Raw genomic sequence first — 6,520 nt, forward strand, 5'->3', positions numbered from 1 at the left:
GCATTGACTAGTCATTGATGCCCCATATCAACCAGGAGGTGGAAATGGGTGAGGAAATTTGCACTGAGCAGTGGCAATGTTATATTAGAAACAAGGACTTTATTTGGCATTCCCAAAGGATAGTGTGAGTGTCTTTTACCCATGGGTGGGGATCTCAGATTTGTTGGCAGCTACCAGGCAGACGTCAGTTGGCTTAGAATGACTACGTCATATCCTGGACAGTGACTTTGGTAGAAGGGAATGGCAAGTACCAGTGTCGGCCGAAATCCACTCACCCATACTTGCATCATGTAAAAAGAAAAGATGAGTATTAGGGAAGGCCACTGCCACAAGTGATGGACAATTTACATATTTATTCTGGCCACTGACAACTGTCTGCATATTTCCTTGTAGCAGACCCGAATGTGGAGTGGTAATAGCAGAACTGCGGCTGATGGTGTCAATAAGTGACTAGAGAGGTCGTTGGTTGGAGTGTTTCCAAGGTGTGGCATATGTGGGTAGTGGGCAGTTTTGTTGGCATGTCACGTGACAGGCGTCTGTGTCTTACAGCATTCACATTGGCTTCAGTCAGCGTTGAATAGTTGTCCTCTTCATTAGGAGTGGAAGCATTGATGGAGGTTTTCAAAGAGATGAAGTGGCCGTCCAAAAGGGCATCAACTTTTTTCATTAGGGATGGCAGTGCATACAGGTTTTGGTAGGTGTCGTACCCAAGAGGCACGAAATAGGTTCCCTTACCGAGGAGAGTCGTCTTTGGCTGGTTGCAAGCGAGCGATACTCATCTTTTCCCTGAGGATGAGCGAAGACTTTTGGTCCCCCAACGGCTGCTGAAAGACCTGAAAAGCCTCAGCTATTCGGGCGGCTGGAGACAGTGAGAACTGCTTCAGGAGATATGTTTGAGTGTGTCATACACTATTGAGATGTCACCTTGGTTGCAAAGCCAATCGGAGATTTCTTGGAAAGTGGCCTTAAGGATTGCCGTTGAAGACATGGTCTAATTTGCTGATTGAGTAAGTCACGCCCTTGATGCGAAACCTACCTTCTTTGTGCTTAAACTAAGCAAACATTTCTCTATTGGCAAAAGGCAGCTGTTTCAATGATGCAGTGTGGGTCACAGAGTCAGGATCAGTGGGCTGTATCGTAACAAGGGTAGGGTATAGCGGTAGGCGAGAAAAAATTCAGCGAGGAGCTGATCAGTCTAAGTGTCACCAATATGCGAAGATGTTTAGGTATTAACAGAGACACGCATGGAGAATGCAAGTAAACTTTATTCAACAAATAACGAATTTATATGCAATCAGTTGAGCGTAAGAATGTCACAAAAATTCAAACCATCTAAAACATGTGGTAACAAGCTTAAAAAAGTTGTTCTATTATCAGAGAACTAGGGATAAAAAAGAAGCAATAACATTAAATTGCATCAGCGTGTATGAATCATGTGCGGTACATGGCTTCCCCCTTAAAAAAGACACGTGAAATAGGGCGTCCTGCTTTAGAGAGGCGAACCGTATGTGAGTCATCTTGCAGGAGATACGCAGGCTTCAAGTTATAATCTCGTCGAGATGAATTTTTTCCTAACTTCAACCTCTCTCTCTCTCTCTCTCTCTCTCTCTCTCTCTCTCTCTCTCTCTCTCTCTCTCTCTCTCTCTCTCTCTCTCTCTCTCTCTTAAAGAGAAAAGGCTAAATAATTAGAGATGGTAAGGTTGAAACAATTCTTTATTTTTTTTTTTAAATCTATGGTCTTGTAACAGGCACTAATGCTGCCTGTTAAGAAAAAATATAACAAACATAGAGCCAGTAATTAGGTTTAACATCTGGAGGTAGATATAGCCCCAATCAGAAAAAAAAGAAAAAATTCCATGAACTAGGAAAGATTACCAAACAAAATATTTGTAGGCAGTGGTTTGGTCAAGACACCAGTCATCCGTTGAGATACCGCCGGTGGAGATTTATTGCATCCCTTGAGTAGCCGGGTAGTTCAACATTAGACCCTCATTTTTCCTTTGTCTACAAGTATACCAAATAGTCCTGCTCATTCCTTACACATGTTTCCTTTTCCTCATTTACCTGGAAATTATTCTTCTTCACCCTGGGCACACAATTCTATTAGTTTTTTCTTTTGTATTTTCGTTTACTTATTGTTTTTGTCATCAATACTGTTTCTTTTCAACTTGTAAGGTAGTAGGTTGGTAAAAGCACCAGCTACTCATTGAGATACTACCACTAGGAAGTTATTAGGTCCGTTGACCCATTTCTTTGGTTACCAGGAATTTTTCCTTTGCCTACAAATACACTGACTAGTCTGTTATACACTTTTCACACCCCCCCTCTGTCCTCATACACCTCGCAACAATTCTCCTCTCGGAGAAGGACATTCCAAAATCAAAGCATTGTTCTCCAGACTCTGTACCATGGTTTTCCACTATCTTGGGTGGGGTAGAGTTCTCTCAACAGATCAGGGTAAACTTGGGCTCACTATTTTATCTTATTTCTCTTCCTCTTGTTTTGTCTTTTTTTGTGGTGGGGCGTGGGTGGGTGGAAATGTGCTGGACAGGCTTAATATAAGGGTCATGGATGCCCAGTGGCTTATCAAGAAGTTATCTTTTTCAAAACCATCCTAACTGTCCTCCCTTAAATTGAAGTAGCTATCCTGGAGGGTACTTAGACTTGCATGGTTTGTTAGCTCTACCATGTTGACCAATTTTATCCGAATTTTTGTCTTTAGTCTATCGGTTGTATCAATCACTTTATATATATATATATATATATATATATATATATATATATATATATATATCCCTTTATATAATGTTTTTGTCATCATTATTGTTGAGTTTGTTTTTAAGTATGATGAATCTTTTTTAGTGCTTTTAATTCTTATCCCTTCTGGAGACATTGAGTGAGATCCGAGATCAGTACGTCCTTGACTTCGCCAGTGTCTTCTACTGTATTGTAATTTTCATTGTCCGCATGACAATATTCAAGACCTTACAGTTGCATCCAGACAGAATGATATTCTTTTATAATCAGAAACTCTGGTTTCGCAAATGAGGCTTTAAAAAACCAATAATTTTGATACAGGATGCCATTCCTAAGGTAAGGTGAATGGCGGTGTGTTTTACGACTGAGTGCCCTGCTTCTCATAAGTCCTGCTAGGAAAGTAGATGTTATGAGATTCAGGTAATATAAGTTTGCAGCAGTCACAGCAACTTCTATTTTTGTTCTATCTACCAGAATCCTGACATGGATGACTCTAACTATTTTTACCATTATGGCTAATATACAAGAATATGATAGAAAGACCTCTTTTGTTTTTATTGGTGATTTCAATTCTCACCATAAGCAGTGGTGATGATTGGCATGGCTTAAGAGCTTTGAATCAGGCTGTAAGTGAAGCTACTCATAGGTGTGGTAACTTTTTGGACCTAGTATACACTGATTCTCCGGGTGTTATAACAAGTAAGGTTGGTTCTCAAGTTGGGACATCTGACCCTGCCTTAATTTCATTAGTGGTGAAGACTGAGTAGTGTGCCTTACATATGGGAGATTCATATGAAATCTCAAGCAAACTGGAATGGCATTTTGAGTGGTCTTTTGAACTTGAATTGCTCATAGTTGCATAATAATGGTGAACGTGTTGTTCTTTTGAATGAGATTCTAGTCAATGTAATTGATACACATATCCCTTATCATGTGCTAAATTACCAAATGAAATGCTAACCCTAGTTCAGTGGTAATTGTAGAATCTTTTTTTTTCTTTTCTTTTTTTTCTGGAGAAGCAGGAGGCCTATCATCTTTGGAAGGGTAACTAATCAGATTTGACTTGGAATAATTAAACTAAACTATTAGCATTTGCTCGGGGAGTTTATATTTCAGCTAAAAAGAAATATATTTAAACATAAAATAAACCAATTCTGTTCCAACCCAGAAACATGAGTCGTGGGCTCCCTTCAAGTCTGTACTATCACTCTCTGTCCAGAGGTAAAGGCAACACTTTTGGCTGATGTGTTTTACAGTAAGAGAAGTAATGAGGAACTTGATCTTCCTTATTCTTGTTTTCCTGAGGTTAAAGAAACTAGTTTAGACAAAATTTTGTGGTCTCGTGAAAGCAAAGCTCTCTTGGTGGACTTTGATGATTATCGACGTGTAGATCCAAATGATATTTTTCCTTGTTTTTTTATAAAGACTTAAGATTTCTTATCTATTACGTTATTTGTTATTTTGTGCAACTTAGCAATAAGAGGTTCTTTTAACACTTGTTGGAGAATATGTTATGTAATTCCATTATGTAGATGTGTTCATGGTAGCTGAAATTCAGCTGATTAGCTTTCAATTTCCATAATTCCAATATTATATAAAGTTTTTGAACATCTCAATATCCAATGTTGTGGAGAAAATCCTTGATTGTGGTCAGGAAGTTCGTATGATTGGCCTTGAATTTAGTGCTGCCGTTGAACGTATTAATCCTGAGGCCCTTGTTTTCAACTCAAAAAGTTGGTAAGGGGAGGAACTTTTGTTGGCATCATTATTGAATTTTTAATTAACAGATCGCAGAGATTTGTTATCAATGGACATCATAGTGAGTATAGAAATTTGATATGTGGTGTTCCTAAGGGTAGTGTTCATTCTATATACACATGATATGTGGTTTGGTCTAGAAAACAAATTCGTTGTATATGTAGATGGTGCTACTCTCTTTGCATCAATTCCATAGCCTGAGTGTAGATCTGAGGTTGCGTAATCCTTTAAGAGATATCAAACTAAGATTAGCTTGCAAATCAGGGCCGTGAAGTTAAATCCTAACAAAACTCAAAATATGATTACAAGTACTTCGAGGTCAGTAGCTCCTCAACATCTAGATTACTGCATTGATAATGTTTCTTCAACTCTTTATGTTATTCTTTATCACAAATTTACTTTTGACAAACACATTCGGTGTGTTTCTTCTTCCATTGCACGGAAAAAGGGCTTATTGAGAAAGTCTTTTAAGATTTTCGCTGATCAATCTATTCTGAAGTGTTTTAATTCTCTCATTCTGCCTTGTTTCGAATATTATTCTCCTGTCTGGTCTCCAGCTTCTGAATATAATCTTAGTTGGCTAGACTTGAACTTACAGTCTATGAAACTTTTTATTCATGATCTAGATATTATTCTATGGTACCATCATTCATTTAGATTTCTATGCATGTTGCATAGGCTTTTTCATAATTCTGACCAACCTTTGCATTCAGAACCTCCTAGACCGTAAAATCCTGCTCGTAACACTAGTTACGCCTTCTCCATCATAAGAAACAATACTACACAGTATTCTAGAAGTTTTATTCCAGCTGTGACCAGGTTGTGGAATAATATTCCTAATCAGGTTGTTGAATTAATGAAACTTCAAAAGTTCAGACTTGCAGTGAATATCTTTATGTTGAGCAGGCTGACGTTTGTCTCGTTTTATCGTTTATATATGAGATATCTATTTCGATATTGTTACTGTTCTTAAAGTATTTAATCTTAATTATTCATTACTTCTTTTATAGTTTAATTATTTCCTTATTTACTTTCCTCACTGGGCTATTTATCCCTGTTGAAGTTCTTGGGCTTATAGCATCCTGCTTTTCCAACTAGGGTTGTAGCATAGCTAATAATAATAATAATAATAATAATAATAATAATAATAATAATAATAATAATGACACCTTATTGTTATTAATTCTTATCTTATCTGGAGATATTGAGCGAAATATGGGCCCATTCCATTCTGTACTTCACCAGTGTCGTCTAGTTTGTAACATTCGTGAACTATATGGCAATATTAGACAAGTTACAGTTGCGTTCAGATGAAATGATATTCCATTCAGTTCAAAAACTTTAGTTTCTAAAATGAGACACTTGTCTGACCTACTTATTCCATATTCTAAAAAAATAAAACCGGATGCTGTTCTTAAGGCAAGGGGAATGGTGTTGTATATTTGGACTGAGTACCCTGCTTCCTAGAAGTCTTGCTGTGAATGTGGATGTCATGAGATTTAAGCCATAAAATTTGTGGCAGGCATAACAACCTTATATCGTACCTTCTAGCGAAATCTCAACTTGGATGATTCTATCTTTGATTGACTAATCACTACTATGAATAAGACCTAAGATGATGATAGTTAAATTTCATATTTATGTTCTTGTTGATGATCTCAATGTTCACCACAGGGAGTGACTAAATTATGCTTCTCCTACTGATCACCATGGCTTAACAGCTTTGAACTTTGCTTCTTAATCAGGCTGAGAGCATATCGTAGGTGAGGCTACTCATAAGAATGGCAATTGTTTGGGCCTAATATATAGTATTTCCATGGAGTTATAGCAATCAAGGTTGGTACTCTAGTTAGACATCTGATCATACCTTGGCTTTGTTAGTAATTAAGACTGAGCAGCCTGTCTCACCCTTGTAATATATATATATATATATATATATATATATATATATATATATATATATATATATATATATATATATGTATATATATATATATATATATAT

The sequence above is a fragment of the Palaemon carinicauda genome, chromosome 11 (assembly GCF_036898095.1).
Source record: "Palaemon carinicauda isolate YSFRI2023 chromosome 11, ASM3689809v2, whole genome shotgun sequence".
NCBI classification, from domain to species: Eukaryota; Metazoa; Arthropoda; class Malacostraca; order Decapoda; family Palaemonidae; genus Palaemon; species Palaemon carinicauda.